General features: G+C 43.3%; 1 protein-coding gene across 6 annotated transcripts in view; it reads left to right on the top strand.

Moving 5' to 3' along the window:
• The first annotated feature begins 2,868 nt into the window (after window positions 1–2,868).
• The window catches only part of nktr (natural killer cell triggering receptor), a 220,321-nt gene continuing 196,067 nt past the window's right edge, over window positions 2,869–27,122 (top strand). For 5 of the 6 annotated variants that reach the window (XM_070881739.1, XM_070881736.1, XM_070881735.1 and 2 more), the window contains exon 1: window positions 2,880–2,915. The gene's annotated coding sequence lies outside the window, so the exon portion shown is untranslated. Of the gene's footprint in view, window positions 2,916–27,122 lie in introns of all 6 variants that reach the window. The other variant, XM_070881738.1, reaches the window with a different exon arrangement.

Below are 27,122 nucleotides of genomic sequence, written 5' to 3'. Positions count from 1 at the left end.
TAAAATGAATTACCAACTGAAATTTGATTAGTTATGCTTTCTTAGCATCGCCTGTAACTAGAATATACTAATCATAAGGATACAGACAAAATGTAATCAATGGGACAGAATATACTAATCAGCAGGGTACAGACAAAATGTAACCAAGGAAATGGGACAGATTGTAACTAGAATAACCCAATCACCAGGGCACAGACAAATGTGTAGTCAAAGGAGATGGGACAGACTATAGGATAGTATAAACCAGGAGGAGAAACCCCACCTAGGCAGCGAGAATCTAGGACCCATCCTCGAGAGAAGCTGGAGCTTAAGCTGGGAGCTTAAAGCAGGACACGAGAGAAGCCGGACCTTAAGCTAGGAGCGTAGAGCAGGGCTCCAGTGGCGGAGATTGATCACCTATGTTAACGGGTAATACGAGCACAAAGTAGTGAGACCTATGTGCTATTTTATACATGGTTTGTTGTACTTTAATTCTACTTTAGGAAATAAAGTTTGTTTAGCTGAAACATAATGTTTGTCGACGACTTTCTTTCAATACTCGAAGTCCCACCAAATTGTTGCGACTGTAGTGACTAAATACCTACTACGTGAACTGTCTACAAACCTACAGTGAGTTTTGGGCAACACTCTCTCCATCTCCTTCAGCTTCCTCCTCATCCATAAGTGTCAGCTGTGACCAGAGACTCGAGCACAAATCTAGGCTGATACCTCAGTGCTAGTACTGAGGGAGCACTGCACTGTTGCAAGTGCTGTCTTTTGGATGAGATGTTAATCAAATGCATTTGTCATCACAGGTGGGAGTAAAAGATCCCATGGCACTATTTCGAGGACGAGCAGGAGAGTTCTCCCCGGTGTCCTGGCCAATACTTATCCCTCAACCAACATCACTAAAACAGATTATCTGGTCATTATCACATTGCTGTTTGTGAGGGGCTTGCAGTGCGCAAATTAGCTGCTGCGTTCCCTACATTACAACAGCGACTACAGTTCAAAAAGTATTTAATTGGCTGTATAACACTTTGGGACATCCGGTGATGGTGAAACATAGAAACATAGACGTAGAAACATAGAAAATAGGTGCAGGAGTAGGCCATTCGGCCCTTCAAGCCTGCACCGCCATTCAGTAAGATCATGGCTGATCATTCCCTCAGTACCCCTTTCCTGCTTTCTCTCCATACCCCTTGATCTCTGTAGCCATAAGGGCCATATCTAACTCCCTCTTGAATATATCCAATGAACTGGCATCAACAACTCTCTGCAGCAGGGAATTCCACAGGTTAACAACTCTCTGAGTGAAGAGGTTTCTCCTCATTTCAGTCCTCATGGCCTACTCCTAATCCTAAGACTATGTCCCCTGGTTCTGGACTTCCCCAACATCAGGAATATTCTTCCCGCATCTAACCTGTCCAGTCACGTCAGAATCTTATGCGTTTCTATGAGATTCCCTCTCATCCTTCTAAACTCCAGTGAATAAAGGCCCAGTTGATCCAGGCTTTCCTCATATGTCACTCCAGCCATCCCTGGAATCGGTCTGGTGAACCTTCGCTGCACTCCCTCAATAGCAAGAACATCCTTCCTCAGATTAGGAGACCAAAACTGAACACAATATTCCAGGTGAGGCCTCACCAAGGCCCTGTACAACTGCAGTAAGATCTCCCTGCTCCTATCTTCAAATCCCGTAGCTATGAAGGCCAACATACCATTTGCCTTCTTCACCGCTTGCTTTACCTGCATGCCAACTTTCAATGACTGATGAACCATGACACCCAGGTCTTGTTGCACCTCCCCTTTTCCTAATCTGCCGCCATTCAGATAATATTCTGCCTTCATGTTTTTGCCCCCAAAGTGGATAACCTCACATTTATCCACATTATACTGCATCTGCCATGCATTTGCCCACTCACCTAACCTGTCCAAGTCACCCTGCAGCCTCTTAGCATCCTCCTCACAGCTCACACTGCCACCCAGTTTAGTGTCATCTGCAAACTTGGAGATATTACACTGAATTCCTTCATCTAAATCGTTAATGTATATTGTAAAGAGCTGGGGTCCCAGCACTGAGCCCTGCGGCACTCCACTAGTCACTGCCTGCCATTCTGAAAAGGACCCGTTTATCCCGACTCTCTGCTTCCTGTCTGCCACCAGTTCTCTATCCACGTCAGTACATTACCCCCAATATCATGTGCTTTGATTTTGCACACCAATCTCTTGTCTTTTTAACACACTTTTCCCCATTAGAATTTTGCTGTAATGTGGCCCTTTTTGTTTTTTGCCTTGGTGCTATATAAATGCAAGTCTGTATTGTTTCCCCCCATCCCCCCCCCATTGTGTTCCTAACACAGATGAGGCTGCACACAAGGAGGTTAAAGTAACAGTGACCTCAGTCTTTTATAAGACGCTCCAGAGTGAGGAACAGGCCTTAGGGGCTGGCTTATAAACATTGCTCCCAAGGGATGCAGGGATCCCTTGGGACTTCAGGGGATGAGCTCTCTGGCGGTGGAACATGGGAGTGCATACTTTACAGATACACAACATCCCCAATGTAAAATCTTACAGCACAGAAGGATGCTATTTGGCCCGTCGTACCTGTGCCAGCTCTTTGGAAAAACTCTATATGGGGGGGGGGGGGGGGGGAAAGTTATCTGATTTAGTCCTACACCCCAGCTTGTTTTTTCCTCCACTTCTTCCCCCCACCCCACTACTAGCAGCTTTTTTCTCCTCCCACCACCACCACCTGGCTTGCTGCTGTTGCTCTCTTCCTGCCCTTTGAAAGCCACAGTGAACAATGCCCGCCGACGTATAATGGCAGGTGGAGGTGGTGGATCGCCAGACGTGCCCTTTAAGGCCCGCGGGGCGGCGCGTCCCAGGATGCTCGGCGCGGCGGTTGGTAACAGCGCCATTTGCAGGGCTTCGAGGTGAGCGGCGTCTTTAACTTTTTCTCAGCAGCTTTTGGCTGTCGTTCCGCCGTCCCCGTCCGCTCGGTGTGTTGGGTTGGGGGTGGCGGGTGGCGAAGTTGATGTGGTGTCCAAAAGATTTTTAAAAAAATGCGATGATTTTTTTTTGTTGTTGACCGGAGGGTCCCGGGTCCATGCTGGGCGGCTGGCGGAGGCTGGCTCACTCACTCACCGGGCCGGGCCGGGCCGGGCGGTTGTCAGGGACCAGGGGTCGCCCCGCTCTGTGTCTCTGCTGAACTTTACTTTGTGTTTGTGTGTCTGGGGGGGGGTGGGGGAGTCCGGCTCCCAGCACCGCCCCCCCCCATCCTGGGGTTCGCCCAGAAGATTTCAACTTTGTTCCCCCCCCCCCCCCCCCAAACTCTATTTAGGAAGTTTGCTGATTTTTTTTTTAAAAAGACATTAATTCGGTTTTCGCTTTTTTTGCTTCCCCCTCCGCTAGTAACACTATATCTCCGCGTTTTCTATCTTAATCTTAAAACTCCAGTGTTGGAAATGCAGCGAATTCTCAGCAGAGTGAGATATTACAGTCTGGCTCTCGGTTCCTTTTCTTTTTGTTTATAAATATATATATTTCTCGTAGCTGAATAAATAGTGTAAAATCTAATGCTTGCAGTTGAATATAAAATTTAAATCGAGTTTTCACTTGCCAATTTGACATATGCCAAGAAAAATATTAAAATTAATATTTAAGTTAAAAGATTTTGACCTGGTTATTTATGTAATTTTCATTTTTTTAATTGGAGATTTTGATCTCTTTTTGTATAAGTTTGAACTTCCTAATGAACTTAAAAAAAATAAAGCTTTTTTGCTAGACTATTGGGTTATTTTATGGGTTATTGTGCAGAGAGGCAGACAGAGACTCATTTCAGTCCCAGGATCACTGTAATGTTGTGATTGGAGCACAAGCCAGACTTACTGGAAGGAATATTTTGAAGCTACTGTGAGCAGAGATGGGTGGGGGATGGGACCATTTCTGTACTGAAATGAAAAGATAACATAAATTTTGAGATCTTTATTTCATATTTCTTTCTGTACCATCCCTATTGGTTTGTGACTGGTTTTAAGGTAGACATTATAGTCAGGGTTTCTGTGATGGAATCTTGGGATTACTTAAGTAGCTTCTCTCTTATTTATTCTTTGCTGTTCTGTCTTTTGCTCTCCTTGTATTCATTCCAACATGAGTTGTGTAAACTGATACTCATTTAAAATAGGCTTTCCTAAAGAAGGTTATGCAATGTTTTAAAATATGTCAAGAAGGATTATATGTAAATGCATCCTAGTGCTAACTGCAAAGGAAGCTTTACTTGTACTTTTGTGTAGTTATCAATGAGATATTTCATAGTCAAATTGTAACATGGCACTGATGTTGGTATCAAAATAGCTTTGAGTGTTGGTGTCTTGAGGCTGTGTGTATGATAGTAAGTAGCTTTCCCGACAATTATTCATGATTCCTGTTGAAGGAAAAGTGTTACTTTTTTTAAATATCTGAAGGTGTGTCATCACACCCAATATTGTTTGCCATATGCTAATTGGAAGCAGCCTGAATTTGGATTGCCTGACTCTTGGTGAGAGAGACTTGTGGAAAAAGAAATGGAAAGAAAAATACAAGAAGAATTTTATTTTTCTTCCCAAACAAAATCTTCACACAAAGAAAACAGTGGAAGGAATATTTTTTTGCTGAGTATTTCAGTGATTGAATGAAATTTAAAATCCAGTTTGATACGTGGTATAATGTCCTTTTTAAAGGGGGATTTTGCCCTTGCGATTGGCTTTTTTTTTAAACCACTCTTGTCTCGGAGTCAGGTTGTGCCTTCAAGCCATCCGCCATGCTTTTGAGGGCATGATCTTCAGTCACTACCGAAGGACTGCTATATTATCGCAGGTGAGATATTAAAAGGTTCCAGTGAATGTAACAGATCAATGGGGGAATCTAGAACTAGGGGTCATCGTCTCAGATTAAGAGGTTGCCCATCTAATACGGAAATGAGGAGGAATTTCTTCTCTCAGGGTTGTGAATCTTTGGAGTTCTCTACCCTAGAGACCTGTGGAGGCTGGGTCAGTGAATGTATTTAAGGTGAAGATAAATCTATTTTTGAGAGATAAGGGAGTCGAGGGCTATGGGGCAAGGGCAGGAAAGTGGAGTTGAGGTCAAGATCAGATCAGCCATGATATTGAATGGCAGAGCAGGCTTGAGGGGCCAAATGGCCTATTCCTGCTCCTATTTCTTATGTTCTTGTGTTCATCTTATTACTTGTAAAAGACCAAGAAATTCTTCTGGAGTCCAGGGCAACATTCCTCCCTCAACCAATACCACTAAAAATAGATTAACTGGTCTTTCATTTGTTTGCTGTTTATGGGATTTGCTGTGCATAAAAAGAGTATAGTTTGGCAATACTAAATGGTTTATACTTCAATGTAAAGAGTATAGGAAATAAGGCAAATGAGAGCACAGATTGACACTTGGAGTACGATAGTATAGCTATTACTGCGACATGGCTGAAAGAAGGGCAGATATGGCAGCTCAACATTCCTGGTTACAGGGTTTTCAGACGGGATAGAGAGGGGGGCAAAAAAGGAGGGGGAGTGTCGTAGTATTGATTTTAAAGAAACAATTATAGCTGTGAAAGGGATGATATGTTAGTGGGGTCATCAAATGAGGCCATATGGGTTGAATTGAAGAACAAAAAAGGGGCGATCACACTACTGGAAGTTGAGAAGTGATTTGGCCACAATGGACTGGAAACAGCTACTTGTAGGTAAATCAGTGTTGGAACAGTGGGAGGCATTCAAGGAGGAGATTCAGAGGGCTCATGCCAAACATGTGCCCTTAAAGAAAAAGGGTGAGAATAACAATTCTAGAGCCCCCTGGATGTCCAGGGACTTTGGGGAAGAGTGACCATAATATGGTGGAATTCTGCATTAGGATGGAGAATGAAACAGTTAATTCAGAGACCATGGTCCAGAACTTAAAGAAGGGTAACTTTGAAGGTATGAGGCGTGAATTGGCTAGGATAGATTGGCGAATGATACTGAAGGGGTTGACTGTGGATGGGCAATGGCAGACATTTAGAGACCGCATGGATGAACTACAACAATTGTACATTCCTGTCTGGCGTAAAAATAAAAAAGGGAAGGTGGCTCAACCGTGGCTATCAAGGGAAATCAGGGATAGCATTAAAGCCAAGGAAGTGGCATACAAATTGGCCAGAAATAGCAGCGAACCCGGGGACTGGGAGAAATTTAGAACTCAGCAGAGGAGGACAAAGGGTTTGATTAGGGCAGGGAAAATAGAGTACGAGAAGAAGCTTGCAGGGAACATTAAGACGGATTGCAAAAGTTTCTATAGATATGTAAAGAGAAAAAGGTTAGTAAAGACAAACGTAGGTCCCCTGCAGTCAGAATCAGGGGAAGTCATAACGGGGAACAAAGAAATGGCGGACCAATTGAACAAGTACTTTGGTTCGGTATTCACTGAGGAGGACACAAACAACCTTCCGGATATAAAAGGGGTCGGAGGGTCTAGTAAGAGGAGGAACTGAGGGAAATCCTTATTAGTCGGGGAATTGTGTTGGGGAAATTGATGGGATTGAAGGCCGATAAATCCCCAGGGCCTGATGGACTGCATCCCAGAGTACTTAAGGAGGTGGCCTTGGAAATAGTGGATGCATTGACAGTCATTTTCCAACATTCCATTGACTCTGGATCAGTTTTTATGGAGTGGAGGGTAGCCAATGTAACCCCACTTTTTAAAAAAGGAGGGAGAGAGAAAACAGGGAATTATAGACCGGTCAGCCTGACATCGGTAGTGGGTAAAATGATGGAATCAATTATTAAGGATGTCATAGCAGTGCATTTGGAAAGAGGTAATATGATAGGTCCAAGTCAGCATGGATTTGTGAAAGGGAAATCATGCTTGACAAATCTTCTGGAATTTTTTGAGGATGTTTCCAGTAGAGTGGACAAGGGAGAACCAGTTGATGTGGTATATTTGGACTTTCAGAAGGCTTTCGACAAGGTCCCACACAAGAGATTAATGTGCAAAATTAAAGCACATGGGATTGGGGGTAGTGTGCTGACATGGATTGAGAACTGGTTGTCAGACAGGAAGCAAAGAGTAGGAGTAAATGAGGACTTTTCAGAATGGCAGGCGGTGACTAGTGGGGTACCGCAAGGTTCTGTGCTGGGGCCCCAGCTGTTTACACTGTACATTAATGATTTAGACGAGGGGATTAAATGTAGTATCTCCAAATTTGCGGATGACACTAAGTTGGGTGGCAGTGTGAGCTGCGAGGAGGATTCTATGAGGCTGCAGAGCGACTTGGATAGGTTAGGTGAGTGGGCAAATGCATGGCAGATGAAGTATAATGTGGATAAATGTGAGGTTATCCACTTTGGTGGTAAAAACAGAGAGACAGACTATTATCTAAATGGTGACAGATTAGGAAAAGGGGAGGTGCAAAGAGACCTGGGTGTCATGGTACATCAGTCATTGAAGGTTGGCATGCAGGTACAGCAGGCGGTTAAGAAAGCAAATGGCATGTTGGCCTTCATAGCGAGGGGATTTGAGTACAGGGGCAGGGAGGTGTTGCTACAATTGTACAGGGCCTTGGTGAGGCCACACCTGGAGTATTGTGTTCAGTTTTAGTCTCCTAACCTGAGGAAGGACATTCTTGCTATTGAGGGAGTGCAGCGAAGGTTCACCAGACTGATTCCCGGGATGGCGGGACTGACCTATCAAGAAAGACTGGATCAACTGGGCTTGTATTCACTGGAGTTCAGAAGAATGAGAGGGGACCTCATAGAAACGTTTAAAATTCTGACGGGGTTAGACAGGTTAGATGCAGGAAGAATGTTCCCAATGTTGGGGAAGTCCAGAACCAGGGGACACAGTCTAAGGATAAGGGGGAAGCCATTTAGGACCGAGATGAGGAGGAATTTCTTCACCCAGAGAGTGGTGAACCTGTGGAATTCTCTACCACAGAAAGTTGTTGAGGCCAATTCACTAAATATATTCAAAAAGGAGTTAGATGAAGTCCTTACTACTAGGGGAATCAAGGGGTATGGTGAGAAAGCAGGAATGGGGTACTGAAGTTGCATGTTCAGCCATGATCTTATTGAATGGTGGTGCAGGCTAGAAGGGCCGAATGGCCTACTCCTGCACCTATTTTCTATGTTTCAAGGGAGGATAAAGAAAAAAAGGGATGCTTATGTCATATACCGACGGTTAAATACTGGAGGAATATAGAAAGTTCAGAGCTGAAATTAAGAATATTACGAATGCTAAGAGAGAGCATGAAAAATTCTTGTCAAGGAAAGCCAAAGATGTTCTATAAATATATTAAGACGAAGAGGATAACTAAAGAAAAGGTAGGGCCTATTAGAGACTGAGGGTAATCTGTGTGTGGAGGTGGAAGATGTGGGTGTGCTTCTGAATGAATAATTTGTCTGTTTTCACAAAACATAGAAATATAGAAACATAGAACATAGGTGCAGGAGTAGGCCATTTGGCCCTTCGAGCCTGCACCACCATTCAATAAGATCATGGCTGATCATTCCCTCCGTACCCCTTTCCTGCTTTCTCTCCATACTCCTTGATCCCTTTAGCCGTAAGGGCCATATCTAACTCCCTCTTGAATATATCTAATGAACTGGCATCAACACTCTCTGCGGCAGGGAATTCCACAGGTTAACAAGTTAACAACTCTGAGTGAATTCCACAGGTTAGTGGAAGTAAGTAGATACAGCTATCGAGGAGGAGTGCGAAATTCTGGACGAAATAGATATAGTGAGAGAGGAGGTATTTTGGGGGGTGGGGTTTTGACAGCTTTGAAAGTGCGTAAGTCCCCAGGCCCAGATGAAATGCATCCCAGGCTGTTCAGCGAAGCGAGAGGAAATGGAGGTTTTGACCATCATTTTCCAACCCTCTTTGAATTCAGGCATGGTGCTGGAGGACTGCTCATGTGGTACCCTTGTTTAAGAATGGAGAAAAGGATAGGCCGAGTAATTAGAGGCCTGTCAGTCTACCCTCTGGTGGGAAAATTATTGGAAGAAATCCTGAAGGACAGGATAAATCTACATTTAGAAAGGCAAGGATTAATCGAGGACAGTCAGCATGGATTTGTTAAGGGAAGATCGTGTCTGACTAACCTGATTGAATTTTTCGAGGTGGTAACCATGAGGGTCGTGCGTACGATGTAGTGCATATGGACTTTAGCAAAGCTTTGGATAAGGTCCCACATGGAAGACTGGTCACATAGAAACATAGAAATTTACAGCGCTGAAGGAGGCCATTTCGCCCATTGTGTCCGCGCCAGTCGACAAAGAGCCGTACGGCCCTCGGTCAGCAGCCCTGAAGGTTACTTATAAACCTATGAACAATGGCGGAAAGGTAAAGAGCACCCAGCCCGCCCCACACAACTGCAACGCCCCTTACACTGAAACATTCTACAATCCACCCCAACCGGAGCCATGTGAGTGCGAGCAGCAGGGAGTCTGGGACGTCGGAGGCCTACAAAAGGTCCAGCGCATCGGAGCGGTGGGAGTGCGAGCAGCAGGGAGTCCGGGGATGTCGGAGGCCTACAAAAGGTCCAGCGCATCGGAGCGGTGGGAGTGCGAGCAGCAGGGAGTCCGGGGATGTCGGAGAGGCGGGAGTGCGAGCAGCAGGGAGTCCAGGGACGTATGAGGGGCCTACAAAAAGACCAGTAGTTCGTGAGGCGGGAGTGCGAGCAGCGGGGAGTCCGGGGACTTCAATGAGGCCAGCCAGTGCAGCTGCAGCAGGGAGGCAAAAAGTAGTAGAAAGAAATCGAAAGATGACGTCACAGCCAAGAGGGTAAGTGATTGGTAAGTAGTTTTTCTTTTTTTTTCTATATCAGTAAGTAACATTTAGCATTGTTGCCAAATTAAGTTTATCTAAGGGTTAAGACATGGCAGGAGAGCTCGGACACGTGTTATGCTCCTCCTGTACTATATGGGAAGTCGGGGACACTTCCGGTGTCCCTGATGACTGTGTGCGGGAAGTGTATCCGCCTCCAGCTCCTGACGGACCGCATTGCGGCACTGGAGCTGCAGATGGATTCACTCTGGAACATGCACGATGCTGAGAATGATGTGAATAGCACGTTTAGCGAGTTGGTCTCACCGCAGGTAAAGGGTACACAGCCAGATAGTAAATGGGTGACCAACAGGAAGAGCAGTGGAAGGAAGGTATTGCAGGGGTCCCCTGCGGTCATCCCTCTGCAAAACAGATGCACTGCTTTGGGTACTGTTGAGTGGGATGACTCATCAGGGGAAGGCAGCAGCAGCCAAGTTCATGGCAACGTGGGTGCCTCTGCTGCACAGGAGTGCAGGAAAAAGAGTGGGAGAGCTATAGTGATAGAGGATTCGATTGTAAGGGGAATAGATTGGCATTTCGGCGGCTGCAACCGAGACTCCAGGATGGTATGTTGCCTCCCTGGCGCAAGGGTCAAGGATGTCTCTGAGCAGGTGCAGGGCATTCTGAAAAGGGAGGGTGAACAGCCAGTTGTCGGGTGCACATAAGCACCAACGATATAGGTTTAAAAAAAAACGGGATGAGGTCCTACGAGGCGAATTTAGGGAGCTAGGAGCTAAATTTAAAAAGTAGGACCTCAAAAGTAGTAATCTCAGGATTTCTACCAGTGCCACGTGCTAGTCAGAGTAGGAATCGCAGGATAGCTCAGATGAATACGTGGCTTGAGGAGTGGTGCAAAAGGGAGGGATTCAAATTCCTGGGACATTGGAACCAGTTCTGGGGGAGGTGGGACCAGTACAAACCGTACGGTCTGCACCTAGGCAGGACCGGAACCAATGTCCTAGGGGGAGTGTTTGCTCGTGCTGTTGGGGAGGAGTTAAACTAACATGGCAGGGGGATGGGAACTTATGCAGGGAGATGGAGGCAGAAGCAAAAGATAGAAAGGAGAATAGTAAAAGTGGAGGGCAGAGACACCAAAGGCAAAAAATAAAAACATTACAGCAAAATTCTAAAGGGGCAAAGTGTGTTAAAAAGACAAGCCTGAAGGCTCTGTGTCTCAATGTGTGGAGTATTTGGAATAAGGTGGCCAAATTAACTGCGCAGACAGCAGTTAACGGATATGATGTGATTGGCATCACGGAGACATGGCTCCAGGGTGACCAAGGCTGGGAACTCAACATCCAGGGGTATTCAACATTTAGGAAGGATAGGCAGAGAGGAAAAGGAGGCAGGGTGGCGTTGCTGGTTAAAAAGGAAATTAAGGCAATAGTAAGGAGGGACATTAGCCTGGATGATGTGGAATCGGTATGGGTGGAGCTGCGGAATACCAAAGGGCAGAAAACGCTAGTGGGAGTTGTGTGCAGCCCACCAAACAGTAGTAGTGAGGTTGGGGACAGCATCAAACAAGAAATAAGGGATGTGTGCAATAAAGGTACAGCAATTATCATGGGCGACTAATCTACATAGTGATTGGGCTAACCAAACTGGTAGTATTGCGGTAGAGGAGGATTTCCTGGAGTGTATTAGGGATGGTTTTCTCGACCAATATGTTGAGGAACCAACCAGAGAGCTGGCCATCCTAGACTGGGTGATGTGTAATGAGAAGGGACTAATTAGCAATCTTGATGTGCGAGGCCCCTTGGGGATGAGTGACCTTAATATGGTAGAATTCTTTATTAAGATGGAGAGTGACAGTTAATTCGGAAACTGGGGTCCTGAACTTAAGGAAAGGTAACTTCAGTATGAGGCGTGAATTGGCTAGAATAGACTGACAAAGGATACTTAAAGGGTTGACGGTGGATAAGCAATGGCGTGCGTTTAAAGATCACATGGATGAACTTCAGCAATTGTACATCCCTGTCCGGAGTAAAAATAAAATGGAGAAGGTGGCTAACAAGGGAAATTAAGGATAGTGTTAAAACCAAGGAAGAGGCATACAAATTGGCTAGAAAAAGTAACAAACCTGAGGACTGGGAGAAATTTAGAATTCAACAGAGGAGGGTTTAATTAAGAGGGGGAAAATAGAGTACAAGAGGAAGCTTGCAGGGAACATAAAAACTGACTGCAAAAGCTTCTATAAATATATGAAGAGAAAAAGATTCGTGAAGACAAATGTAGGTCCCTTGCAGTCGGATTCAGGTGAATTTATAATGGGGAACAAAGAAATGGCAGACCAATTGAACAAATTCTTCAGTTCTGTCTTCACGAAGGAAGACACGAATAACCTTCCGAATGTACTAGAGGACAGTGGGTCTAGTGAGAAGGAGGAACTGAAGGATATCCTTATTAGGTGGGAAATTGATGGGATTGAAGACTGATAAATCCCTGGGGCTTGATAGTCTGCATCCCAGAGTACTTAAGGAAGTGGCCTTAGAAATAGTGGATGCATTGGTGATCATTTTCCAACAGTCTATTGACTCTGGATCAGTTCCTATGGACTGGAGGGTAGTTAATGTAACACCACTTTTTGAAAAAGGAGGGAGAGAGAAAACGGGTAATTATAGACCGGTTAGTCTGACATCAGTAGTGGGGAAAATGTTGGAATCAATCATTAAGGGTGAAATAGCAGTGCATTTGGAAAGCAGTGACAGGATGGATTTATGAAAGGGAAATCATGCTTGACGAATCTTCTCGAATTTTTTGAGGATGCAACTAGCAGAGTGGACAAGGGAGAACCAGTGGATGTGATGTATTTGGACTTTCAAAAGGCTTTTGACAAGGTCCCGCACAAGAGATTGGTGTGCAAAGTCAAAGCGCATGGTATTGGGGGTAATGTACTGACGTGGATAGAGAACTGGTTGGCAGACAGGAAGCAGAGAGTCGGGATAAACGGGTCCTTTTCAGAATGGCAGGCAGTGACTAGTGGAGTGCCGGAGGGCTCAGTGCTGGGACCCCCGCTCTTTACAATATACATTAACGATTCGGATGAAGGAATTGAGTGTAATATCTCCAAGTTTGCAGATGATACTAAACTGGGTGGCGGTGTGAGCTATGAGGGGGACACTAAGAGGCTGCAGGGTGACTTGGACAGGTTAGGTGAGTGGGCAAATGCATGGCAGATGCAGTATAATGTGAGGTTATCCATTTTGGGGGCAAAAACACGAAGGCAGAATATCTGAATGGCAGCAGATTTGGAAAAGGGTGGGTGCAATGAGACCTGGGTGTCATGGTTCATCAGTCATTGAAGGTTGGCATGCAGGTACAACAGGTGGTGAAGAAGGCAAATGGTATGTTGGCCCTCATAGCTAGGGGATTTGAGTATAGGAACAGGGAGGTCTTACTGCATTTGTACAGGGCCTTAGTGAGGCCTCACCTGGAATATTGTGTTCAGTTTTGGTCTCCTAATCTGAGGAAGGATGTTCTTGCTATTGAGGGAGTGCAGTGAAGGTTCGCCAGACTAATTCCAGGGATGGCTGGACTGTCCTATGAGGATAGACTCGATCAACTGGGCCTTTATTCACTGGAGTTTAGAAGGATGAGAGGGGATCTCATAGAAACGCATAAGATTCTGACGCATAAGACTGGACAGGTTAGATGCGGGAAGAATGTTCCCGATGTTGGGGAAGTCCAGAACCAGGGGACATAGTCTTAGGATAAGGGGCAGTCCATTTAGGACTGAGATGAGGAGAAATTTCTTCACTCAGAGTTGTTAACCTGTAGAATTCCCTGCCGCAGAGAGTTGTTGATGCCAGTTCATTCGATTATATTCAAGAGGGAGTTAGGTATGGTCTTTACTGCTAGGGGGATCAAGGGGTATGGCGAGAAAGCAGGAATGGGGTACTGAAGTTGAATGTTCAGCCATGAACTCATTGAATGGCGGTGCAGGCTAGAAGGGCCGAATGGCCTACTCCTGCACCTATTTTCTATGTTTCTATGTAAGCGGATCAAGGGGTATGGAGAGAAATCAGGAAAGGGTTACTGAGGGAATGATCAGCCATGATCTTATTGAATGTCGGTGCAGGCTCGAAGGGCCGAATGGCCTATTCCTGCACCTATTTTCTATGTTTCTATCTTCTGGGAGAGGCAAAAACCAGATTTAAAAACCCATGCCAATTTTGGGGGGGAAAATGTGGGAAAATTCCTCTCCAACCCATCCAGGCGATCAAAACTAGTCCAGGTGATCACCCTGGCCGTATTTGATTCTCTGCAGTACTTATCGTATCTGCGCCGGCCAACAAGAGGTTATCCAGTATAATCCCAATTACCAGCTCTAGGTCTGTAACCCTGCAGGTTCCTGCACTTTAAGTACCCATCCAAAATCTCTTAAATGTGGCAAGGGTTTCTGTATCCACCACTCTTCCAGTCATTGAGTTCCAGATCCCCACACCCCTCTGCGTAAAGAATGCCCTCTCCCCCTCAAATCCGCTCTGAACCTTCCACCAACCACCTTAAACCTATGCCCCCTCATAATTGACCCCTCCACCAAGAGAAATCGGCCCTTGCTATCCACTATATCTGTTATGTCTCAAATAAAGCAATGTGACTGAGTACTGTAGACTTGAGTCAGTGTGACCTTAGTTTCTTTATTCTGACTCCAGAATGCTGGCACGGCATGGGAGGCCTGCTTATATGCAGTGCTCCCAAGGGATGCTGGGATCCCTTGGGACTCCAACAGATGCATCCTCTGGTGGTGGTAGAATGCTGATTACAAGGTGTTGCATACATAACAATATCCAGGCCCCTCAAAATTTTATACACCTCAATGAGGCCTCCCCTCAGCCTCCTCTGTTCCAAGGAGAACAAACCCAGCCTATCCAATCTGTCCTCATAGCCATGATTCTCCATTCCAGGCAGCATTTCGTAAATCTCCTCTGCACCCTCTCCAGTGCAATCACGTCCTTTCTATAATACGGTGACCAGAACTGCATGCAGTATTCCAGCTGTGGCCTAACCAGAGTATTATACAGTTTAAGCATAACCTCCCTGCTCTTGTATTCTATGCCTAGGCCAATAAAGGCAAGCATTCCGTATGCCGCCTTAACCACCTTATCCACCTGGCCTGCTTCTTTCAGGGATCTGAGGGCAAGCACTCCAAGATCCCTTTGTTCATCCACACTTCCAAGTGGCCTACCGTTTAATGTGTATATCCTTTCTTTATTAGCCCTCCTCAAGTGCATTACCTCACACTTCTCTGAATTAAATTCAATTTGCTACTGTTAGATTCATTATTAACCACACAGCCAATTTTAGTGTCATCTGCAAACTTTTTAATCATGCTCTCTATATTCAAATCTAAATCATTGATATATACCACACAAAGCAAGGGGCCCAGTATTGAGCCCTGCAGAACCCCAATGGAAACATCCTTCCAGTCACAAAAACATCCATCAACCATTACCCTTTGCTTCCTACCTCTCTAAGCCAATTTTGGATCCAACTTGCCACTTTCCTCTCCTCACCTCACCACATTTAAAAGGTGCTTGGATGGGCACTTGACATGCCGTGACCTGTAGGATTCCGAACCTAGAGCTGGTAAGTGGGATTAGACTGGATAACCTCATGTTGGCTGGCGCAGATACGATGGTAAGTACATCATAGAATCTTATATGGCCAGAGTGATCATCTGGACTAGTTTCGATTGCCTGAATGGGTCAGAGAGGAATTTTCCCAGATTTTTGTCCCCAAATGGCCTGAGTTTTTATCTTTTTTTGCCTCTCCCAGGCGATCGCATGGTTCCGGGTGGGGTGGAGTGTGAAATGTTGCGATACATGAGGTATTGCAGTTATGTGGGACGGACTGGTTGGGCCGGATGCTCTTTATCTTTCCATCATTGTTCATAGGTTTATATGTAACCTTCAGGGCTGCTGACCGAGGGTCATATGGTTCTTTGTCGGCCAATGCGGACACGATGGGCCGAAATGGCCTCCTTCTGCGCTGTAAATTTCTGTTTTTATCCTGAGGGTACCGAGCAAGTATGTTTCTTTTAAAAAGAAAGGGTGGGGCTAACAATTCTAGAGCCCCCTGGATGTCAAGGGACATGCAGGGTAAGATAAAGAGAAGTTTATGATAGATACCGAGAACTCAATACTGCTGAAACACTAGAGGAGTATAAGAAGTGCAGGGGTGCAATTTTAAAAAAAAAAGATATTAGGAAAGCAAAGAGCATGAATGAATGATTGCAAGTAAAATCAGGGAAAACCTCAAGATGTTTTATAAATACATTTAAGAGCAAGAGGATAACTAGAGAAAGAGTGGGGCCTATTAGAGACCATAAAGGAAATCTGTGTGGAGGCAAAAGACGTGGGTATGATTCTTAATGAGTATTTGCATCTGTTTTCACAAAAGAGAGGGACGGTGCAGACTTTGCAATGAGGGAAGAGGAGTGTGAAATATTAGACGAGATAAGCATAGTGAGAGAGGAAGTATTAAGGGGCTGCTTAGCAGCTCTGAAAGTGGATATGTCCCTAGGCCCAGATATATCTCAGACTGTCAAGAGAAGCAGAAGAGGAAATGGAAGAGGCTCTAACCATCATTTTACAATCCTCTCTGGCTACAGGTGTGCCAGAGGACTGGAGGACTGCTAATGTTGTATCTTTGTTTAAAAAGGGAGAAAGGGATAGACCGAGTAATTACAAGCCAGTCAGCCTAACCTTGGTGGTGGGAAAATTATTGGAAAAAATCCTGAAGGACAGATTGAATCTTCACTTGGAAAGACACGGATTAATCAAGGACAGTCAGCATGGATTTGTTGAGGGAAGGTTGTGTCAGAATAACTTGATTGAATTTTTCGAGGAGGTAACCGGGCAGGTCAGTAGTGTATCTGGATTTTAGCAAAGCTTTTGATAAGGTCCCACAAGACAGACTGGTTATGAAAGTAATAACCCATGGAATCCAGGGCAAAGTGGCAAGGTGTATCCAAAATTGGCTCGGATGCAGGAAGCAAAGGGTAATGGTTGATGGGTGTTTTTGTGACTGGAAGGCTGTATCCAGTGGGGTTCCGCAGGGCTCAGTACTCGATCCCTTGCTTTTTGTGGTAGATATCAATGACTTGGACTTAAATGTTGGGAGTATGATTAAGAAGTTTGCAGATGACATGAAAATAGGCTGTGTGATAATGAAGAAGAAAGCTGTGAACTGCAGGAAGATATCAATGTGCTGGTCAAGTGGGCAGAACAGTGGCAAATGGAATTCAATCCAGATGAGTGTGAGGTATTGCATCTGGGGAAGTATAGCAAGGCAAGGGCATACACATTAAATGGTATGACACTGAAAAGTGTGGAGGAACAAAGGGACCTTGGAGTGCAGGTCCACAGATACGTGAAGGCAACAGGTCAGGTAGATAAGGTAGTTAAGAAGGCATATGGAATACTTGGCTTTATTAGGTGTGGGATACCAGAGCAAAGAGGTTATGCTTGACCTGTATAAAACACTGGTTAGGCCGCAGCTAGAGTACTGTGTGCAGTTCTGGTTGGCACAATACAAGAAAGATGTAATTGCACTGGAAAGAGTGCAGAGGAGATTTGCAAGAATGTTGCCTGGACTGGAGAATTTTGGCTATGAGGAAAGATTGGAGATGCTGGATCTGTTTTCTTTGGAACAAAGGAGGCTGAGGAGAGATCTGATTGAGGTGTATAAAATTATGAGGGGCCTGGATAGAGTGGATAGGAAGGACCTGTTTCCCTTGGCAGAGAGGTCAACAACCAGGGGGCATAGATTTAAAGTAATTGGGGAGAGTTTTCGAGGAAATATGAGGGGAAAATTCTTCACCCAGTTTGTGGTGGGGATCTGGAACTCACTACCTGAAAGGGTGGTAGAGGCAGAAAGCTTCACCACATTTAATAAATACTTGGATGTGCACTTAAAGTGCCGTAACCTACAGGGCTATTGACCAAGAGCTGGAAAGTGGGATTAGGCTGGATAGCTCTTGGTCGGCCGGCGTGGACATGATGGGTCGAAATGGCCTCCTTCCGTGCTGTAAGTTTCTATGATTCTATGTTTGCCTACAAAATAACAGTGACTGCAAGTAATTTATGTTATGTGAAGTCTTTTTTCTTCTGTGAGCATCTTTTGTTCAGTTTATTAAAGAACAGCCTCAGTGAAGTGGTTCTGCCTTGGTTGCCAATGTGGCAGAATCCGGTCCAATTCTGAGCATGGGTTGGTGCCACGGCAACACAGCATCATTGCACATTGATGGTGGCAATTGCTAGTTCCATACCTGGTTGCTGGGGAAGGTACCAGTCAGCAAGTGGAGATTTCACTGTCATACCATCTTGGCAAGCTGAGTACTTGTGCCTGGGAGAAATGACAGCTACTGGCCTTGTATATTGGGAGACATGATGATGGTGGGTGGAGGAGAACCTGAACTGAGTCTACTGTAGAGCAGGTAGCACTGCTTTTTTCACCTTTACAGTCTTGTGGCTGAATTCAAAGCTCTGGTGTTGGCAGTGTTTTACAAATTATTTTATATAATGTCATTTATGTAACACATTCTAAACCGTCATCTTATTGTTAGTGTACTTTAGTATAGTAATGGCTCCTAATTGGGGCAAAATTCAGTATCAAAAATATATAGCCTGATTTGCATTGCATGAGAAGTGTCAGTTTGACTTCATGGTAGCACACTCAACCCTGATTCAGAGGTTGGATGTTCAAGCCCAAAACTTGAGGGCACAATCTAGACTGGCACTTCATTGCTGTGCTGAAGAAATCTTGCATTGTCTGACTTGCCATCTTTCAAATGAAATGTTAAACTGAGGGCCTAGCTATCTGTTCAAGTGGATGTAGTTGATCCCATGACTATTCAAAGAAGAGCATGGATGAAGTTCTCCTGGTGTCCTGGTCAACATTTATCACTCAGCCAGCACTGCCAAAAACAGATTATCTGGTTATTTATCTCATTGCTGTTATTGGGACTTGGCTGTGTGCAAATCAGCTGCCATGTTTGCTCTCAAAACATCTGAGTACACTTAATACTTGGATTCAAGTCCCACTCCAGGGACGTGACCACAAAACTCTCGGCAGACACTCCAGTGCAGTGCTGAGGGAGAGCTGCACTATCAGAGGTGCCGTTCTTCGGATGAGATGTTAAACCAAGGCCCCATCTGCCCCCTCGTGTGAACATAAAAGATCCTATGGTACTATTTTGAAGACGAGCAGGAGAGTTCTCACCGATGTCCTGGCCAATATTTATCCCTCAATCAACATCACTAAAACAGATTATTTGGTCATTATCACATTGCTGTTTCTGGGAGTTTGAAGTGTGCAAATTGGCTGCTGCATTTCCTACGTTACAACAGTGACTACATTTCAAAAAGTACTTTATTGGTACATCCGGTAGTCGTGAAAGGCGCTATATAAATGAAAGTGTTTTTTTATATAGTTGTGAAGTTCATTGGATATCCTGAAAGATGCTATATCAATGCAAGTTTTTATTTTTATTTTGCTTTTAATGTATGTGACAACTGGTGTAAAGAAAATCAATATGATCCGGTGGTATTGTCCCACTGCTTTGGATTTTGCGCCCTGCCCAAAGATGCATCATGTTTTATGTTTGTTGTATGGTGTATGCCAAGGCTGCTCATGTAAACTGACAAACTGTCACTATATCTGGTATGACCATCTCAAGCCGAAGCCAATCTGAACTGTCTGATGCCTGGGGGCGTACAGCTGAAGGAATAACTAGTTTTCCCTATCTACATGCCATTATCCAATTTAATTGGTGTTCAAAATACTCTTCTGAAATATAGTTATTGTATAAATAGCAATTGTTGGAGTTTCTCTTTCATATTACCAGAGATTGGTCAGTAGCAAAAGCCACTTAAAATTTGTGCTCCGAGTTAGTTTGTTTTCTCTTCCCACTCGCTGTATAACTTTAAAAAAAAATACATTTCACATTTCAATGAATTGCTTTTAAATTCTCTGCGAACCTGCAGTGTACAACAGAATGGAGTACAATCCAGTGAGTGCTGGCAGACCTTGGGAACTTTTCCCAAGTGGCCATTCTTCATGTGCAAGCCTGAGCAGTAAGCATTGGCAGGCTACATGACTGTCACAGCTGAGCCCGATTCCATCCTCGTCTCTTCACTTTCCAGCACTGGTGACCTTGGTGTGCTGTCTGTATCTTGACCTTCAGCTTGGTTGTGAATATTATGCTGCATACAAAATGAATATTTGGAAATTCGAAAAATTTGGCAGTTGCTATTCATACTAGCCACAGTGGAACCTTGTGGTGTGCTACTGAGCTATGCATACCAGGATATCTGTGGTGAATTATCTGATCTCGAGTACCAGTGGGTCCTATAATGGTCTCCCTGGCACTGCGGGCAAACATTGGCATAATATTCCCATTGCTGTGGGAAATGCTGATGTGTACATATAAGATAAAGACAGAAGTGGGCAATATCATCGTGCCCACGATTGAATAATCCACTGCCTTTCCCTCGAGCTAAATGCAAAAGTAGTGATCACTTGTGCAAGGTGATGTAGAACTGCTGACACCTGAAATGATACTCCGGGTGGTGAGGAGAGTTTCCTAATCATAAAATCTTTTAGCACAGAAGAAGGCCATTCAGCCATCATGATGCCTGTGCCAAATTGTCAGTGCATTTTAGAAGTGCTATCTAGTCCATAAATTTTCTGTTACTGGCGCTCCATATCTTTTGTGTCTTTTTCACATCTCCTGAGAGGTATCGTCTGCACCAATCATCCATTTATTTCTCTCCATGCCCCTTCTGAAGGCACTTGCCCACGATGGGAGTACAGTTTCACAGATGTTAGCCATTCTTTGGTACCTTGCCCAAGTAGCCACTCTTAACATACAAAATGACAAACAGAAAGGACCGGCTGGTTTTTCAACATGTCCCAAACATTTATAATGCAACCAAGCATCATGACGTCCAATGTAGCCTCCCACTTATAGTCATGTATTCTCCTGGGAGAGGTGAAAAACTAGATTTAAAAAAAAATCTTAGGACTGTTCAGGGGAACAAATTCCAGGAAATTTATCTCCAACCTGTGAAAGCGATCAGAGTTCCAGGGGATGACAATGACTGTGAGGTACAGGCCCAACATTATGTTGTGGTATTGGCCGCAGCAAGGAATACATCCAGCCCCCTGTTGCAGCAAATCTGCACTAACCACACAAGCTGGTAACTTGTTTCAAGTGTCCACAACCTTTAGGATAAAGAAAAACCTGGCATCGAACCAAGTCTATGCTTGCGTAACTTGTACGCATAACCCCATTTTTTTCTCTGCCTATCTAGTTCAAATAGTCTGTCCGCACAGGCACAATATAGCTCCTTCATCATTTTAACTTCCATTTAACCTGCCCGAAGCCTATGCTTTTCAAGAGTAAAAAAACGCAATTCTCTAATCCTATCATGATAACTGAGGGCTTTTAAGCTAGGGATCATTTTACATTTTACTGACCCTCCTCTGAACCTTTTCCAGGGCTTCTATATCACCGACAGGGGACTAAACCTGCACTGCATTCCAGATGAGGTCTAACTAAACACTAATAGGTTGATTCTAAGACTCATTAGGACCCATTCTAAGAGTGGAAGCAAGTCTTCCTCGATTCCGAGGGACTGATGAATAGATCAAACTAAAGTCTAGTACAATGGTTGAATTTTCCTTGCCATACATGCTGATACTCTATTTTCAGTCTTAATAGGCTCACTGCACTGGTTTTGTACCTTCAGAGATGTCTTTCACACTCAACAGATCAATTCTGTACCAAACGTAGTATATGTGTGCTTGGCATTATCACTACCCACATGTATGACATTGCATTTAGCTACGTTAAATGTCATCTGTCAGATGTGAGCTAATTCCTTCATCACATCTAGATCAGATTGTAATTTTTTTCATATGTGAACCTAGACCTTGATTTTCCAGAGGTTAAACTAGCCTGGCTGAATTTCTTTTCTCCCTTCTCTGGAACAGAGCTTTAAAGACCAAATGTCACCGCAGCTGAGATCAGTTTCAATCTTTCTTATCTATTTCATGGTAAATGTTTATGAAAGGACACCATCCAGATTTTTTAAATGTGAGAAAGATTAATATAAACAGAAGCATGAAATTTAGCTTCAACAGTTGGAGTAGTATAAATTTGGCTAACCCTCGCGTGTGATTTTTTTTCCCCCTCTACAACAGTGGGTACATTGATTGCAAAGTGCTTTGGGACATCCTGAGGTTGTGAAAGACACCATATAAATGCGAGTTTTTTCATATACATGGAAACGACTTAAGAATCAGAATCTTACAGCATAGAAACAGGCTATTCAATCTGTCTGTACCTATGTTTTTCCTCACATGAGCCACCTAATCTAGTCCTACACTCCTGCTTTCTATCCATAGCCTTTAATATTCCGATAAACAGTTAAGCACTGTTTGGATTATTAACCTGGGCTCATTAATGGGTTTTCTGGTTGAGAGTGGACGTAGTCTAGATTTATATAAATATTATCGGAAACATTGTGCTTCCAGTCTTGTTGGGCCATGGAAATGTCACCTGTGGAATAATGTAGACTGAAATATATGATTGATACCTGGCATTTGGTTAGATTATCTTTGGGAGCCAGTTCTGCAGTGTCAAAAAGAACTGCCTGCCTCAGTGGGCCAAATGACCTTTGGTCGTTTCACACTCCCTATGTTTTGTTTGTATCATGGGAAAATTTGCAGAGTCCTGCAGCTGAATTAACGTAAGTAGATAGTGATGAGATCAATTGGTGTTTGATGCCTGGAAAGGAGGAAACAGCTGTGTGCCGCGTGCCATTTGTCACATATGTGACCTGATCATTTTTTTACAACATGGGACACTTGTACTGTTACCCTTATCTGTAGACCTCAACTGCCCTTGAAGAATAATTGATTTGTTCAAAGGATGTAAGCGTCGATGCAAAACTTCGCATTTATTTGCTCATCCCTATTTAGGTACAATTTGAGTGGCTTGCTGGGCTACTTCACAGGGCAGTAAAGAGTTAACCACGTTGGTGTGGAGCTGGAGTACATATATACCAGACTGGGTAAAGAGGGCAGGTTTTGTTCCTTAAAGGACATTTGTGAAGCAGTTGGATATTTACAACGATCCAATGGCTTTGTGGTCACTTACTCATATCAGCTTTTTTTACTTCCAGGTTTATAAAAGTGAATTGAAATTGTCAGCTTGCCATGGTGAGATTTGAGCTCATGTTCTTGGATTATTAGTCTCTGGATTACGAATCCAGTAACATAGCCATTATACTATATACATCTGTACTCTGTAAATTTAGCAGCCCCTCAAGTTGCTGATGTGCTGAATTTTCAACTTGTGTATATCATTATTTCTGCTGTTGGCGAATGTCCTGATGACGCTGTTAGCACCAACACTTATTCGATGTGTGCACTAAGCACAGTGGAGAAATGACTGAGCTGGAAGATTCTAAATGGATTAGCCTGTGAAAGATGTACACTGTACATTTTCCTCAATAATTGAAGCTTGCGAGATTGCAGAAAGCTTGTAAAATGTTGATTGAGCAAGATAAGGCATATAGGGCTAGAATTTCTGCCTATTTGTGGTCAGTTTGGAAAAGGTAGTAAGAAAGAAGCTAAAAATAAAGGGCTAGACTGCAAATAGTTGAGAAGAAGGCACTAAGAAACGGAAAGGGGCAAGAAAAGAAATGCACAATTTTGAAAGTGAAGAAAGATTGATCAGAAACAAAAGAAAAGACCAAAGAATAAAAACCTAATCTGGAAATCATTTTTAGCCAAAGCTACACTGAGATTGGTTCCATATGTGATGAACAGCTGGTAATTCCTTAAGGAATTTAATAATGTTTTAATATATAGTTTATTAAAATATTCCCTTGCTTTTGCATCTGAGATGTACTCTTTCAACTAAGTAAGGGCTCCACCCCCCCCCCCCCCAGTCTGATTTGGTTCTATCTCCACTTCAGCCAGATAGGCAGGTGAAGGTGAGAATTAATCCTGTCCTTCGTTGTACGATGCACTATTTAGGAAACTGGTTCGTGCTATAGGTGGGCGTAAGCATGGGATGTAGCCTGCTCAACCTGCCCACCACAAAATGATGGCCCAGGAGGTGCGACATGACTAATTTGAATCTTTCATATTTCAGAGTGATTTCAGGCAATGTTCGTTGCCAGGAGTTGCATCTTTTATATTTGGCAGATTTTAGAATCTCAAGATTCATAATTCGTGATTCTATCCCCAACAGTTAACATATGCAGCTTTTTACAACTTTTTTTTCCCCTCATCTATTGCAAATGGTAAACTTTAAGCATTGTCTTTACAAATAAACTGTTATGTTAGTAAACATGATTTGTAGTATGATAGATTTGTGTGACATGGGTAATTTATAGCTTTCAGTTAAGAGTCAGATAATAGAAATTAAGCTGAAACGGCTGATGTATAATGTGACATGCCTAGCACGGGCTACAGCTCATTCAACAACTCTACACATTGCACAAAGTTGCGCACTCCTGCCATCTTGTCTTCGCTGAGGTCCACTGGCAGTGAATACTCTCATCTTTGTCTTCAAATCTCCCACGACCTCGCCTCACTCTACTTTTAGTGATCTTCAGTTAATACCGACTTAGTCCTTGCTTCCCTGCTCTAACATAGTGACTCATTTTTCAGTCACTTTGCTCCTTCCCTCTGGCGCTCCCTTCCCAAATATCCTCACCGTATCACCATCCTTCTTGCTTTTAAAAGCATTAAAAAAAAAACGATGATGCTTGGTGTCCATTTCTGCCCTGTGTACTGTAAAGTATTAAGGTGCCCTCCCGAATGTGAGGGGGCTATAAACCAGTAACTTGCTTGAAAACATTACTTATGAGAAATTATAATTTCTGTCTATAATTAATCTACAATTAATTGAGGTATTGTTTTGCACCAAATGATTTTGAATAAAATTACACACACATCAACTACGTGGCAATCCAGTACTTTATTTTAAAATATTATCATTTGAATTAAGAAACTACATTATGAGTAAGCCTTATTTATACATTTTAACTGCTGTGAAAAGGTTCAGCTACACAATGCTCCATAAAACCCTATGCTTTCATCCTGTGGAATTCTGTATAGGATTAAATGCACTAAACGGGATCCTTTTATTGAATTAAGAATATTTAATCAGCTGGTAGACACTTCTGTTTCTGAACTGGTTCCTGTCCTACCCCAGTTTTTTTTTAAAAAAAACCTTATCTGATAGTTGTGCTTGCTCTGCAGTTTTCAAATTTTAACTTATTTTTCAAGCCATTCTTATTTTTCTCTGTTAATCTGAAATGGCATTGCTTTATTTTCTCTAGTAAAGTGGATTTGATGCAGAAGTTCTACAATAAAGGTGCATTTAAGAAAAAATGTACTAAATTTCACTCAAATGTAATTTTTTCTGTTTATAGGACCAGGAGTAAGCATTCGCTCCTCGAGCCTGTTCCACCATTCAATGAGATCATGACTTAACCATTTACCCGCCTGGGTTCCGTAACACTTATTAATACCCTTGCCTTAAAAAAAAATCTCCATTTTGAAATTTGCAGCCTCAACAGCTTTTTGGGAAGTGAGTTCCTGATTTCCAGTATCTTTTGTATGAAGAAATGCTTCCTGAAATCACACTTGATAGGTTATCTACTTTTATCACATCCTTCAATCATCTTAAATATCTCAATGAGATCACCCCTTAATCTCCTATACCTCGTCTATGCAATCAGTCCTTATGATTTAACTCTTTTAGTCCCAGTATTTTTTCTTGGCATTTTATATCAAAAAGTCAGGACCACTGAAATTTATAAGCCAACATTAATCTTTCTGAGCTACAGAAAAACCACAGGCAGATGCTTGTGATAATCATAACAAGTGTTGTGAGTGGACCTTTCAAGGAAATAATGCCGTAATGTATATTGGGTTTCAGGCTTGGAAAAGTTACTAAATAGCCCCGTAGTAATTCAGCATCAATGTTTCTCCTAAGTGCCTTGAAGAGTGCCAAATTTCACTCTGCAATGCTGTAAGCAGCAAATCGAAGTCTCCAGCCCTTCTAATCCGTTGACCTAAGCAAAACTCCCAGCAACCAAAAATAACCTATTAAGTTGCTGATGATGAGGACAAAATGGCTTGTGCTCAGTCTGCAGCTCATCACCCTGTTCGTAAGGCATCAGGATAAATCCATTTGGACGGTAGACTTTAACTCACATCTCCCACTTTTTAAAAAAAAACCTGCTCTGCAGTGTAGTATTAATAGAATATCCAGAGAGCATCAGGATGCTGCAGGATAATTCAAAGTGAGATTGGGTTGACTGCAAGGTATTGTCAGTTAAAATACAAGGACATTTGATGTGAACAGCGCTGTTTTTATGACCAGCTGTCTTTTGCATCTAATTCAGAATTCACATGTCTATCTTTCTAAATTAAAACACATGCACAAACACGTATCTCAGGCCTGTCCCATTGCACTTCCATTGACGCACTTCTCGCACTTAATAATAGCAACATTTATTCTAGTCCAAACTCTTGCAGGTATGTAAATTTCTTCCATTTAAAAAAAAAAAGTAATTTGGAATGTGCAGAGATAAACTGTCCACCAATGCGACAGAACGTGTAACCTCGGCAATCACATGAGGGGTGGGGTGGGAACAAAGCCAGACATTACATGGATTGAACTCTGATCTCTCCAAACAAACTGATGTAAACAGAGCACGGGAACTTTGCAGTTAGATGGGCACAGATCCATTTTGTAATAAGTTGTACTTACATGGTGTAATTTTCCCCTCAAAACATCTGAATTACCATGGGCTGTGCCAATATGTTAAAAATGGTACTCTGCACATGCAAAAGTTGCACTGGAGGTGCCACATTTTGTTGCAAATGCAAAACCAAATGCTTTGCACTTCTCAGCTGGTGCCTAAAACCGGCCAGCAAATTCCAGTTTGCGAAGTGTGAATGCAGTGCAGTGAGCCTGTATTGTCACAAGAATCTATTCACTGGTATATCAGTTCAGCCACGCTGCCATTCTAACTCGTCTTGCTATCAGCCAGAGCAGTGCTTAATTTATGATTCCTGCACAATACATCTCGCACATGCCACAGTATTATGTTGAGCCTTGAAACTCAACTGTTGAAACTAGATAACGGGCTTAACATTTGAACAAAATATGGGAGTTACAATGTGTGTGCAACGGGTAAATATGATTTAAAATATATTATGTTTTTTACTTGTTATAGTAACCAGCACAGCAGTTGAAGTAT

Source organism: Pristiophorus japonicus, chromosome 5, assembly GCF_044704955.1.
Source record: "Pristiophorus japonicus isolate sPriJap1 chromosome 5, sPriJap1.hap1, whole genome shotgun sequence".
NCBI lineage: Eukaryota > Metazoa > Chordata > Chondrichthyes > Pristiophoridae > Pristiophorus > Pristiophorus japonicus.
Note: the sequence above shows the minus strand (reverse complement) of the source record. Positions and strands in the feature narration are given on the sequence as shown.